Source organism: Astatotilapia calliptera, chromosome 23 (genome assembly GCF_964374335.1).
Source record: "Astatotilapia calliptera chromosome 23, fAstCal68.1, whole genome shotgun sequence".
Classification (NCBI taxonomy): Eukaryota; Metazoa; Chordata; class Actinopteri; order Cichliformes; family Cichlidae; genus Astatotilapia; species Astatotilapia calliptera.
In genome coordinates, this window is record NC_137443.1 from 48,004,465 (window position 1) to 48,020,032 (window position 15,568).

Below are 15,568 nucleotides of genomic sequence, written 5' to 3' on the forward strand. Positions count from 1 at the left end.
GATAAACAAACAAGAGAGCCGATCAGCTGATCATTGATCAGTTTCATGATTGAAGTAGAAACGGGAGAGGGAGGGGGAGAGAATGAGAGAAGAAGAGGCAGCTGTGCAGCAAATACACAGAATAACTCCAGCTTTGTGTCTTTTCCATTGTAGCTGAATTACGGGACAAACTGTTCCTTTTCACCTCAATAAGAAACGCGTAATATTTTCTCTGAATACCAGACGGGACGGTTGGCAACTCTAATAACTTATGAACAAAATAAAGTTCAACATCATTAACTTCATAGCACCACCCAGCTGTATAGAAACTCCGTCATGCTAGCTAGCACGCAGTACGGAAAAAGTCCGAATAACGAAAATAAACTCCACCTAAGCTTGGTTTATATCTGACCCAGAGAGACTGCAGGTCATAACTTCTTACCTGAAGTTCAGTTCACACTTGGACCGGCGGCTGCTTCGGGTCTCTCCTCTTGCCTCCCTTTTCGTTCATCCACCTGCTGGCCTCCACCACTTGCTAATGTTATTGAATCTGTGGAAGCTCCGTGATAGCCACCACACGAAGTAACGAGCCTATCTAAATCCCAGTAACGAGTAACGCATTCCTGATTTTGGCATAATAACTAGTTACCGTGCTCGTTACCACAATAATAACGTAGTTACTGTAACGCGTTACTTAATAACGCGTTAGTCCCAACACTGGCTATATTAAAGTTCAGCAGCACCACAACATATTTTATACCAGCCAAATTAACATTGGAGTCAATGGTAACTGCACTTTACTAAGAATCTACTTTAACACTGTTGTGTTACAAAACATTGTTTTTTAGCTCAACATCCTCAAAATCTTGTGACCATATAGACAAACTGGCTCATGCTCGCCTCTGACATGACTGCAAGAGAAATGCATAAACAAACAACAAATAATTTTGCTCAATTATTCTTTTAAAAACAATCTAATTGTATTTATAAACCATCAGTTATGCAGATTCACTATGAACAAGCACTTAAGTCATATTTGGATGAAAGAACAAGAAGAAAGCTCTGAGAGCTGCAGGCTCAGCGACACAGTGAGTCAGAGGGTTGGAGAACTGAATGAAAGCAACCCCATAAAACCAAACCTTTTATGATCTGACGTCTCATTCTGTCTCAGATGCTGCTCACCTGACACAACGGGCCCACACATCACACTACGTCACATCATTCCTGTGAATACTTGTTCAGCGCTCTTGGAGTAATCCTTCAGTGGACTCACCTCTGTGTAGCATTTTCTAGTCTTATTGACCACCATGACCTAACCGATTGGGTAGCCATGATTTTTAAAAGCTGGTGAGGGAAGGTAAAGAGTGCAGCAGGGTGGTTTAGTTTTCAAGTTGTTGTGTAGACTTTAAAGGTGGCAGCACGACTCTGTCCTCTCTCCCTTTTCTTCTTTTTGTAGTAAAATAGTGACATATTTAGTAAGCTAAGACTGTCCCATCAAAGCCCCCAGCCAGTTCATCCTCCCCCTCGTCCGGCTCTCAGCCATTAGCTCAGCCACAACCCGGGCTTTTCCTTGGCTTTTACCCATTCTGGTCAATAATACGTAATAAATAACTTTGTATGCAACTGCTTTATCTGTTTGTTGTTCCCCGTAACAAGATTTACATAATAAACATGTTTTATTTTATTCCTACTAAGACTTAATTTGTGTATCACAATATTTGTCTCACAGCTGCATTTGATTGACAGGTTACTGTTCCTGGTGGTGGCTTGCTTTTAGATCACAGTGGTATTGTATCACTGCCTGTTCCTGTTTCCATGCACAGATGTGTTTTCAGTGGTTCAATCTGTGTAGCTCATGCAATTGCAAATCTCGTGGTTTGGGAACAGCTGTGTGAAGGACCAAAAAGCTCTCCAGAGAGTGATCCGTACAGCAGAATGCTGCTGCAGGATTGCTCTCCCCCCGCTTCAGGACACCTACACCAGGAGATGCCGGACTAGAGCAGATACTGAAGGACCCGTCCCATCCTGGCAACAAACTGTTCCAACTTCTGCAATCTGGTAGAAGGTTCCGCATCTTCCGGGCAAGGACAGAGAGACTCAAGAGGAGCTTCTATCCCCAAGCCATCCGTGCCCTAAACACACACACCCGCCCTCTCACATCATCTATAATTGACTGAGTCAGGACTCTTCCAGACACTAAACCAAGGCACAATGTACATTTCAATTCCTTTCATTTTAAATATGTTTATATTGTCTATCCTGTAAAATATGTCTATTCATAATAACGTACGGAATTCACCTGCTTGCTGCTACTACTGCACATTCACCCAGTGTATATACTATATGTATATATATATAATGTTCTTCCCCTACACCCCCCCCCCCCCCAATTTTTTTGCACATGTCGAGGAGCGTGTCAGGCTACATTTCACTGTGTGTTATAGTTGTATAACTATGCATGTGACAAATAAAGAACCTTGAACCTTGAACCTTTATAAAACTTCTATATTCATAGTGTAACCTTCGTGTGTTCATCTGGATGTCAAAGAGACCCAATGCATGGCGTCATGTGAACGACAATGCGTTTATTCACAGTGAATCTTACACAACAGTTCAGAAAGCTCCAATCAGCAGCAACAGTCAAGTGTTCTTAAAGTTTTACTCTGATGAGAAAGGTGCGATTTCCTCTCATTACATCTGAGAGACGGTAAAACGTCTTAACGTCCAGCCTTTTATCTTTACAATGATACAGAGTGCTAGAACAGAGCTTCTCTGTATGTGCTTTTGCTAATAGTGAATATATATTTTTAATTAGAGATATAAATGAAGCTGCAGGTATGATTAACATGTTAAATGAGAAATGCAGTTTGAGTAATGAAAATGTTTTAATGTGTAGATATTGTGTACATACACATGTTACAGCTTCGACAATAGTTAATTATGCTTAATTTCTTAATACTGATCAACCTATAATCAAGTTTAATCAATATGAAGAATGAGAGAGGTTTGGATTTCCAATCAGCTCAGCACACTTGATAAGTGCACCTTTGGATCCCGGTGTGCTCGTCCTCTTTCTGCTCACAAAGATCAGAACAAGGTCACTAGATACCGTATTTTTCGCACTATAAGGCAAATTACTGTCGATGTTGGTGATGTGTTCTGGCCACATATTCTTTTCAGTGATCTTATTCTTGCAGTAGGTGCAGAAAATGACCAGCCTTTCTTCGTAATCCTTTGGCAGTTGCTGCGAGAGTGTAGTTCTTGTTACGCCCAAGAAGGACCTGCTCGAAAGTGACTGATCTTCATGTCACATGCTACCGCTGTTGCCTTGAGTCAAATACAGACTGTAGAGACGCTTCTACCTGGTGTTCTCTGTTCAATAACCCACTGTTCAATGTTGTCCTCTAACTGTGGCCATCTCGCTTTGGTCCCTCCGAAACTGTTTGATCTTCTTTGCTTGGTGCAGGTCATCTTCTTGCTTCCTCCACTTCTGTACCACTGATTCATCAATGCTGAATTCTCTCGCAGCTGCTCTATTCCCATGTTCGACTGTGTGACTGATAGAGTTTGAAATCTGCTTTGTAAGCATCTCTTAACAGGTGCTGGTCCTGACTACAGTAGCCGTAATGCTCCGACAATCCATCATGCGGTGCAGCTTCATAGCTAGCAAAGTGCTACTAAAACATTTTTGACAGATTTCTGGGCGCCGTGTTCCACATAAAATCAGTTCGAGGGCAGTGAGCACAACTAGAATTCATACATAAGGCGCAACTGGTGATGGCGCGATATGGCAGCCTCGCTTCTGTCAGTCTGCCCCAGGGCAGCTGTGGCTACACCTGTAGCTGCCTCCACCAGTGTGTGAATGTGAGAGTGACTGAATAGTGGCATTGTAAAGCGCTTTGAGGGTCTCGAAAAGCGCTATATAAATGCAATCCATTATTATTATTATTATTACTTTATTATTATTAAAGTAAAGGATTTTAAGTGTGCCTTACACTCCGAAAAACATGGTGAGTATAATTCAGATGATTTGACTCCGTTTTTATTCATATTTGATCCTGTTTTTACCTTGCTACCGCTAAATTACTTTTTAAAAATCTCCTGCATTAAAAAGTATATTGTGGACATTCCCTTTTTTAACTTACTGTGAAACAGCAAAGGTAAAAACCTGAGTATTATCTACATTAGTATGAATAGCTCTTCCACTCCAGCCCTTTGAAGTAACAGACCCTTGGGGCTGATGACTGCCAGGCCTGTGAGGTTACTCAGGGACCTGTGGTGTCCAAAAACACAACGTGGGCTTTAAAGATAACTGGGAAACTTTCTGGGAGAAAAAATGGTCTTTAGGAGAGACAGCATCCATCCCACTGTGGATGGAGCAGCTCTTATTTCTAGAAATGAACTCAGACCAGCAAAAAACAAACATCAAAAAACAATTTAATCAAAATATATAAATATATAACAATATAACCTGACTCACTGCACCAAAGAGTAAAACTGTTAAATTAAATGTTGATTATGTGATGTTATGTTATGTCTCTCCGTTCTAACTCCATGTTACTAAACCATTTACTAAGTGATCAATATATTGATTTACTGGCCCAGGAAGGAGAGTTGCAGCATTCTCTCTGAACATTTAGCAATATTCCCTGAAACCTTTTTCTCTCTGATCCATCCATTTCTTCTTCTTATCCGGGGCCGGGTCGCAGGGGCAGCAGCCTACGCAGAGAAGCCCAGACCTCCCTCCCCCCAGCCACCTCCTCTAGTTTATCTGGGGGAACACCGAGGCGTTCCTGGACCAGCGAGACACCACCCTTGTCCGGCTGAGGACCATGGCCTCAGACTTGGAGGTGCTGATTCTCCTTCTGCAAACCGCTCCAGTGCGAGCTGGAAGCAATCACCCAATGAAGGCAAAAGAACCACAGTTGAAGCCTTCTGCCACTTGGCTACGTCTAGAAATTCTGTTCATAAAAATTATGTACAAAATCAATGACAACATCCACCGGACACAAGTCCAACTTATTGCTAGCAATGCGAACCAGGCTCCTCCAACGGTTGTATAAGGACTAAATGGTTTTTAATCACAGGACACATAACTCATACTCCGGATCAGATGACCTCTCCTGCAACCTGAACACCACCACCATCATGAAGAAAGCCCAACAACGTCTTCACTTTCTTAGGAAACTGAAGAAGGCCAGTCTCCCTCCTCCCACATCGTTTTACCAGGGAACCACTGACAGCATCCTCTGCTGCTACATCACACTCTGGCACGGGAACTGCACCCTCGCTGAAAAGACGTCTCTGCAGCAGATAGTGAGGACACCCATCTCCCAACTCTATACACGTATGTAATAGTGTGGTAAGTCCCGTGACATATTGTGCTGCAATAACCCGAGCCACTGGAAAGAACAGTGACTGTCGCTGCCCGTCTCTTTTTCAGTACTCCGGAGCGGAGAGACTGACAGGGCGGCCGGGGACGCCACCGGGCTTTCCTTGCCTGCTCCGATTTTCCTGGACTTTATCGCCGTGGCTGATGCCACTGGACTTTTAGTGTGTTTATGTTTTATTGTTTTTTATTGTGTGTTCTCCTCGGCCAGGGCTGTTTAATAAAACACAGCAACTCATGCGAGATAAAAACGTGTCCATTTCCACCCCGTGACACATGCACCTTTACAAACACCAACATTACTCACCAAAAGACTCAAAGCAACACAATCTTCCACAAATGCACTACAAACTGGACCTGGGAACAATAGGCTTGTTTGCACACCTCAGTCACATCTGTATTATATTATATTTGCACATTTTGCACCTTGCACATGTCCGTGCACATATCCACTCCCCCCGTGGACACTGGCATGTTTTGGCTGCCGCTGCTCTCTCTCTATACTTTCCATACTTATTGCTTAGTATAGCTACACAAGTTTGTTTTATTCCCTGAACCTACATTGTCGTCCTAGGTAAAGTGCTTCTCTGCCTTACCTGTTTGACTGGCGTGTTTTTGGACATATTTACTGTCAGCTGTTAGCATCAGCTGGATTCTGGACATTGTAACATCATGACTGCTAAGGTCCTGTTCTTCCAGACTCTTCCCGCTGGGTTTGTTCTGCAGTCCGGCCTGTCTCCTCCACTCTGGGGTACACGGTACCAGAACGATTCTATCGACGCTTCCAGCACCTCCCGACCCTTCTGCTGGCTTTACTGCTGCACCCGATCCAGATGGAATTACAGGATCAACAGCTGGAACCCGATACCATCCCTGTGGTCATCTCATCGCTTCTCCGCTAAGAAGACTGGTTGATGGACTGCTGACCGCAGTGTGCTTGCTAGCCCTGCCAGGTCGGCTTGCAAAGCTAGCGGCGACTATCCCATCTCCGTCGGATTGCTTAATGTCCGATCCCTCTCCAGCAAGGGACCTCTTGTCTATGATCTTCTTAATGATCATAAACTTGACTTCATATATCCGTTGGAGACCTGGCAGCGTCCAAAGGATTTCGCCGATCTCAACCTGACCACTCCGCCTGCTTGCCTCCCCGGGGGAAAGGGTAACATCTCCTGGGTCTAGGTGCCGTTTCCCCCTCTGGGGGCGAGGGTACCTGGACCCGGGGTATAGAGTATGTTTGGGGAGTGTGATTGTGTGTACAGTGTCCATGTATGTCTATCCCTACGTTGGGTGAGTGCTGAGTATTTGTATATGTGTGCATGAGGGTGGGAATGCATGTTTGTGTCTGTGTGTGCCTGTTTGTCTGTGTCTATATGTCAGGTCGGGTCTTACACTCCACCTCTCTGGGAACTCCCAGGTGCGTTGGTGGTTCTTGGTGTCTGGGGCTGGGCGCTCAGGTATGTACCAGCTCACTCCCGGTGACTACTTGGCGGGGCCTGGTGCCTGTTGCTCGGTCAGGCCTCTTCCGGGGCAAAGGGGGCCCTCGGGCCTCCTGCGGCTCGGTTCACTCTGGCACAGCTGGCTGCCGGCAGAGCCGGCGGGCACGCCACTGCAGCCCCCTCTGGCTGCTGCTCCGTGGCTACTGGGTGACCCCTCGTCTGGGGCTCTCCTCAGCTCTTCCCAGGAGGGTGGCACGGATGCCCCTCCGGTGGTCCTCCTTGGGCTCTCGCACTCTGGGGCTTCTGGATGTCTGGAGCCTGGATCTCCTCCATGCCTGCTTCATGCCCTGGGGGACGGGGCTATGGCTCTCTACATCCTCTAGCAGACCATTACATGTGGAAACCATTTGAATACAAGCGCGCTGATCCACACAGGTGTTCACTGTTCACCTCTATTGGTGCTATTTCCAAGCACATTGTGCGCTGTCTGTCCTGCTTGCTGCACAACAACATTCAATATTTAGTATTTACTGCTGTTTACACTCAGCTAGATTAACGTGATGGTGTTGTGTTTAGTATGTTGCTCTGTTGTTTTTGCTTGTTTTCTCTTCTTTCTCTTTTTAAGTGCCCTTTCTCACTGTCCCTCTTCCCTTCTGTTTTTCTTTTCCTTCATATTTCTCTCTCCCTTTCCTATCCCTCAGTCATGTCTGTAACAACTGAAAATAAAATAAAACTAGAAAGTGCATTTTCTGAAGAAACTGCAGTGTGAATGCTTGAATCTGAATGTATGCACTGAAATGAATTAATTGCTGAATTTTGAGTTAAAAATATTGAATGAAATTAAAAAAAAAACAAAAAAAAAAACAACCAAATTTAACCTGAAAACAAAGGTGCTGAACTGCTAAAAGCTGAAGGTTACACAGAAGCAGAAGTTGGAAAAAAGCTGAAAATGTTTTAAATGTAAATTAGAAAACCCTAAGAAATGAGAAAAGAACATTTAGAGTCAGAAAACATCTGAATGAATATTAAAAGTTCATATTCTTTGAATCACTGAATGAAGAAAATGTGATCCCTCCACTTTGATCCACACAGTTTAAAAAGTTTAAATGTCTGAGCTTTGAAAGACACTGTGTTGGAAAGAGAACAATAATGGCGACGTTTTGAGGGTAAAATGATGGCTGTAACACTGTGGACACAGCAGCAGTTGAAAGAGAAGTGCTTAAGATGAATCTTGGCACAGTGGCAGGCAGAGCTCGTTAAGCAGGCAGGTGTGAGCCTGGTTGCTATAGTGACTGCACCCAATGGCTCCATACACACGTACACAGACATGCGCCTCACTTTTGCTCCTTAAAATGAACAGAAAAGTCAGGCCGAAACAAATCGTTCCCAAATGAAAAGTATAGGTCGTATTGACAAAATTCTTTCACTGTGAGCGACAGCAATGTCTAGTCTACCAAATTCTCAGTTTTCATGTCTGTGGAGTTTATTATATGGACGTGGTGACAGTGGAAAGACACCATGCTCTTCTGATTTTCAAACGAACCTTCTGAGCCATTTTAACATTAGAGTCTATGGAAGAGTTGGAGGGAGGAGGCTGTGCATTGGTGACATTTATGAGAGAACCGTAACACCTAGGACAATAGTAAACACATTGGATGAAAGAGGACAGCCATGGCTACGTTTTGAGGGTAAAATCATACCTGTAGAGCAAACGCTGCGGACACAGCAGCAGTTTTAAAAAAGATTTTAAGATTAATTTTTTTGCTCCTCTCACTCTAGCAGTTGAGCTGCCTCACTCTAGCCCCAACATTCCGTCCCATACACACCCATTATAAACTCTGAAACGGGTGAAAAAACATCATGAAACTTAAACTGGAACTGAAGAAAAAGTATAATAGATATTGAAAAGATAAATGCAAGTTGAATAGTTGAATGTCTTGTCTTCGTTTTAAAGTTTGAATGGTGGCTCTATGTCAATGTATGTGGAAGTAGTAAGAGTTTAAAAATGAGTAAGTTGAATGAGGATTTGAAGGGTCTCCCCATTGAAATACATTATAAATTTTTGTTGAATAAAGTTGAATAAAATTAAAAATATAAATGTTAAAAATATGAAAAATGGAAGCAGTGTTGTCCAAAAGAATAGGAATCTAACGGTGTTGGAATGGTTTTTCTAAGTTGAACGGTTTTGAAGGAGTAGGATTACAAAAAACGTACGGAATACAGAATAAAATATAATAACTAGAAAGTGCATTTTCTGAAGAAACTGCAGTGTGAATGCTTGAATCTGAATGTATGCACTGAAATGAATTAATTACTGAATTTAAGTTAAAAATCTTGAATGAGATAAAAAAAAAAAAAACGAATTTAACCTGAAAACAAAAGTGCTGAACTGCTAAAAGCTGAAGGTTACACAGAAGAAGAAGTTGGAAAAAAGCTGAAAATGTTTTAATTGTAAATTAGAAAACCCTAAGAAATGAGAAAAGAACCTTTAGAGTCAGAAAACATCTGAATGAATATTAAAAGGTCATATTCTTTGAATCACTGAATGACTAAAATGTGATCCCTCCACTTGGATCCACACAGTTTAAAAAGTTTATATCTCTGAGCTTTGAAAGACAAGATGTTGGAAAGAGAACAACGATGGCGACGTTTTGAGGGTAAAATGATGGCTGTAACACTGTGGACACAGCAGCAGTTGAAAGAGAAGTGTTTAAGTTGAATCTTGGCAGAGTGAGAGAGAGAGCTCGTTAAGCAGGCAGGTGTGAGCCTGGTTGCTATAGTGACTGCACCCAAGGGCTCCATACACACGTACACAGACATGCGCCTCACTTTTGCTGCTTAAAATGAACAGAAAAGTCAGGCCGAAACAAATCGCTCCCAAATGAAAAGTAAAAGTCGTATTGACAAAATTCTTTCACCGTGAGCGACAGCAATGTCTAGTCTACCTAATTCTCAGTTTTCATGCCTGTGGAGCTTATTATATGGACGTGGTGACAGTGTAAAGACACCATGCTCTTCTGATTTTCAAACGAACCTTCTGAGCCATTTTAACATTAGAGTCTATGGAAGAGTTGGAGGGAGGAGGCTGTGCATTGGTGACATTTATGAAAGAACCATAACATCTAGGACAATAGTAAACACATTGGATGAAAGAGGACAGCGATGGCTACGTTTTGAGGGTAAAATCATACCTGTAGAGCAAACGCTGCAGACACAGCAGCAGTTTTAAAAAAGATTTTAAGATTAATTTTTTTGCTCCTCTCACTCTAGCAGTTGAGCTGCCTCACTCTAGCCCCAACATTCCGTCCCATACACACCCATTATAAACTCTGAAACGGGTGAAAAAACATCATGAAACTTAAACTGGAACTGAAGAAAAAGTATAATAGATATTGAAAAGATAAATACAAGTTGAATAGTTGAATGTCTTGTCTTCGTTTTAAAGTTTGAATGGTGGCTCTATGTCAACGTATGTTGAAGTAGATACAGTTTAAAAATGAGTAAGTTGAATGAGGATTTGAAGGGTCTCCCCATTGAAATACATTATAAATTTTTGTTGAAAAAAGTTGAATAAAATTAAAAATATAAATGTTAAAAATGAGAAAAATAGAAGCAGTGTTGTCCAAAAGAATAGGAATCTAACGGTGTTTGAATGGTTTTTCTAAGTTGAACGGTTTTGAAGGAGATAGATTACAAAAAACGTACGGAATACAGAATAATAATAAATAAAATAGAATAAAGATTAGAAGAACAATACTGTGAATGCTTTTCAAGCATTCACACTAATAATAACTAGAAAGTGCATTTTCTGAAGAAACTGCAGTGTGAATGCTTGAATCTGAATGTATGCATTGAAATGAAATAATTACTGAATTTAAGTTAAAAATTTTGAATGAGATTAAAAAAAAAACCCGAATTTAACCTGAAAACAAAGGTGCTGAACTGCTAAAAGCTGAAGGTTACACAGAAGAAGAAGTTGGAAAAAAGCTGAAAATGTTTTAATTGTAAATTAGAAAAACCTAAGAAATGAGAAAAGAACATTTAGAGTCAGAAAACATCTGAATGAATATTAAAAGGTCATATTCTTTGAATCACTGAATGACTAAAATGTGATCCCTCCACTTTGATCCACACAGTTTAAAAAGTTTAAATGCCTGAGCTTTGAAAGACAAGATGTTGGAAAGAGAACAACGATGGCGACGTTTTGAGGGTAAAATGATGGCTGTAACACTGTGGACACAGCAGCAGTTGAAAGAGAAGTGTTTAAGATGAATCTTGGTACAGTGGCAGGCAGAGCTCGTTAAGCAGGCAGGTGTGAGCCTGGTTGCTATAGTGACCGCACCCAATGGCTCCATACACACGCACACAGACATGCGCCTCACTTTTGCTGCTTAAAATGAACAGAAAAGTCAGGCCGAAACAAATCGTTCCCAAATGAAAAGTACATGTCGTACTGACAAAATTCTTTCACCGTGAGCGACAGCCATGTCTAGTCTACCTAATTCTCAGTTTTCATGCCTGTGGAGCTTATTATATGGACGTGGTGACAGTGTAAAGACACCATGCTCTTCTGATTTTCAAACGAACCTTCTGAGCCATTTTAACATTAGAGTCTATGGAAGAGTTGGAGGGAGGAGGCTGTGCATTGGTGACATTTATGAAAGAACCATAACACCTAGGATAATAGTAAACACATTGGATGAAAGAGGACAGCCATGGCTACGTTTTGAGGGTAAAATCATACCTGTAGAGCAAACGCTGCGGACACAGCAGCAGTTTTAAAAAAGATTTTAAGATTATTTTTTTTGCTCCTCTCACTCTAGCAGTTGAGCTGCCTCACTCTAGCCCCAACATTCCGTCCCATACACACCCATTATAAACTCTGAAACGGGTGAAAAAACATCATGAAACTTAAACTGGAACTGAAGAAAAAGTATAATAGATATTGAAAAGATAAATACAAGTTGAATAGTTGAATGTCTTGTCTTCGTTTTAAAGTTTGAATGGTGGCTCTATGTCAATGTATGTGGAAGTAGATACAGTTTAAAGAGGAGGAATTTGAATGAGAATTTGAAGGGTCTCTCCATTGAAATACATTATAAATTTTTGTTAAATAAAGTTGAATAAAATTAAAAATATAAATGTTAGAAATGAGAAAAATAGAAGCAGTCATGTCCAAAAGAATAGGAATCTAACGGTGTTTGAATGGTTTTTCTAAGTTGAACGGTTTTGAAGGAGATAGATTACAAAAAACGTACGGAATACAGAATAATAAATAAAATAGAATAAAGATTAGAAGAACAATACTGTGAATGCTTTTCAAGCATTCACACTAATAATAACTAGAAAGTGCATTTTCTGAAGAAACTGCAGTGTGAATGCTTGAATCTGAATGTATGCACTGAAATGAATTAATTGCTGAATTTTGAGTTAAAAATATTGAATGAGATTAAAAAAAAAAACAAAAAAAACCCCGAATTTAACCTGAAAACAAAGGTGCTGAACTGCTAAAAGCTGAAGGTTACACAGAAGAAGGAGTTGGAAAAAAACTGAAAATGTTTTAAATGTAAATTAGAAAACCCTAAGAAATGAGAAAAGAACATTTAGAGTCAGAAAACATCTGAATGAATATCAAAAGGTCATATTCTTTGAATCACTGAATGACTCAAATGTGATCCCTCCACTTTGATCCACACAGTTTAAAAAGTTTAAATGCCTGAGCTTTGAAAGACACGGTGTTGGAAAGAGAACAATAATGGCGACAATTTGAGGGTAAAATGATGGCTGTGACACTGTGGACACAGCAGCAGTTGAAAGAGAAGTGCTTAAGATGAATCTTGGCAGAGTGGCAGGCAGAGCTCGTTAAGCAGGCAGGTGTGAGCCTGGTTGCTATAGTGACCGCACCCAATGGCTCCATACACACGTACACAGACATGCGCCTCACTTTTGCTGCTTAAAATGAACAGAAAAGTCAGGCCCAAACAAATTCTTCCCAAATGAAAAGTACATGTCGTATTGACAAAATTCTTTCACCGTGAGCGACAGCCATGTCTAGTCTACCTAATTCTCAGTTTTCATGCCTGTGGAGTTTATTATATGGACGTGGTGACAGTGTAAAGACACCATGCTCTTCTGATTTTCAAACGAACCTTCTGAGCCATTTTAACATTAGAGTCTATGGAAGAGTTGGAGGGAGGAGGCTGTGCATTGGTGACATTTATGAAAGAACCATAACACCTAGTACAATAGTAAACACATTGGATGAAAGAGGACAGCCATGGCTACGTTTTGAGGGTAAAATCATACCTGTAGAGCAAACGCTGTGGACACAGCAGCAGTTTTAAAAAAGATTTTAAGATTAATTTTTTTGCTCCTCTCACTCTAGCAGTTGAGCTGTCTCACTCTAGCCCCAACATTCCGTCCCATACACACCCATTATAAACTCTGAAACGGGTGAAAAAACATCATGAAACTTAAACTGGAACTGAAGAAAAAGTATAATAGATATTGAAAAGATAAATGCAAGTTGAATAGTTGAATGTCTTGTCTTCGTTTTAAAGTTTGAATGGTGGCTCTATGTCAATGTATGTGGAAGTAGTAAGAGTTTAAAAATGAGTAAGTTGAATGAGGATTTGAAGGGTCTCCCCATTGAAATACATTATAAATTTTTGTTGAATAAAGTTGAATAAAATTAAAAATATAAATGTTAAAAATATGAAAAATGGAAGCAGTGTTGTCCAAAAGAATAGGAATCTAACGGTGTTGGAATGGTTTTTCTAAGTTGAACGGTTTTGAAGGAGTAGGATTACAAAAAACGTACGGAATACAGAATAAAATATAATAATAATAACTAGAAAGTGCATTTTCTGAAGAAACTGCAGTGTGAATGCTTGAATCTGAATGTATGCATTGAAATGAAATAATTACTGAATTTAAGTTAAAAATTTTGAATGAGATTTTAAAAAAAAACCCGAATTTAACCTGAAAACAAAAGTGCTGAACTGCTAAAAGCTGAAGGTTACACAGAAGAAGAAGTTGGAAAAAAGCTGAAAATGTTTTAATTGCAAATTAGAAAACCCTAAGAAATGAGAAAAGAACATTTAGAGTCAGAAAACATCTGAAAGAATATTAAAAGGTCATATTCTTTGAATCACTGAATGACTAAAATGTGATCCCTCCACTTGGATCCACACAGTTTAAAAAGTTTAAATGCCTGAGCTTTGAAAGACAAGATGTTGGAAAGAGAACAACGATGGCGACGTTTTGAGGGTAAAATGATGGCTTTAACACTGTGGACACAGCAGCAGTTGAAAGAGAAGTGTTTAAGATGAATCTTGGCAGAGTGGCAGAGAGAGCTCGTTAAGCAGGCAGGTGTGAGCCTGGTTGCTATAGTGACCGCACCCAATGGCTCCATACACACGTACACAGACATGCGCCTCACTTTTGCTGCTTAAAATGAACAGAAAAGTCAGGCCGAAACAAATCGTTCCCAAATGAAAAGTAAAAGTCGTATTGACAAAATTCTTTCACCGTGAGCGACAGCCATGTCTAGTCTACCTAATTCTCAGTTTTCATGCCTGTGGAGTTTATTATATGGACGTGGTGACAGTGTAAAGACACCATGCTCTTCTAATTTTCAAACGAACCTTCTGAGCCATTTTAACATTAGAGTCTATGGAAGAGTTGGAGGGAGGAGGCTGTGCATTGGTGACATTTATGAAAGAACCATAACACCTAGTACAATAGTAAACACATTGGATGAAAGAGGACAGCCATGGCTACGTTTTGAGGGTAAAATCATACCTGTAGAGCAAACGCTGTGGACACAGCAGCAGTTTTAAAAAAGATTTTAAGATTAATTTTTTTGCTCCTCTCACTCTAGCAGTTGAGCTGTCTCACTCTAGCCCCAACATTCCGTCCCATACACACCCATTATAAACTCTGAAACGGGTGAAAAAACATCATGAAACTTAAACTGGAACTGAAGAAAAAGTATAATAGATATTGAAAAGATAAATACAAGTTGAATAGTTGAATGTCTTGTCTTCGTTTTAAAGTTTGAATGGTGGCTCTATGTCAATGTATGTGGAAGTAGTAAGAGTTTAAAAATGAGTAAGTTGAATGAGGATTTGAAGGGTCTCCCCATTGAAATACATTATAAATTTTTGTTGAATAAAGTTGAATAAAATTAAAAATATAAATGTTAAAAATATGAAAAATAGAAGCAGTGTTGTCCAAAAGAATAGGAATCTAACGGTGTTTGAATGGTTTTTCTAAGTTGAACGGTTTTGAAGGAGTAGGCTTACAAAAAACGTACGGAATACAGAATAAAATATAATAACTAGAAAGTGCATTTTCTGAAGAAACTGCAGTGTGAATGCTTGAATCTGAATGTATGCACTGAAATGAATTAATTGCTGAATTTTGAGTTAAAAATATTGAATGAGATAAAAAAAAACAAAAAAAAAAACGAATTTAACCTGAAAACAAAGGTGCTGAACTGCTAAAAGCTGAAGGTTACACAGAAGAAGGAGTTGGAAAAAAACTGAAAATGTTTTAAATGTAAATTAGAAAACCCTAAGAAATGAGAAAAGAACATTTAGAGTCAGAAAACATCTGAATGAATATTAAAAGGTCATATTCTTTGAATCACTGAATGACTAAAATGTGATCCCTCCACTTTGATCCACACAGTTTAAAAAGTTTAAATGCCTGAGCTTTGAAAGATACGGTGTTGGAAAGAGAACAATAATGGCGACAATTT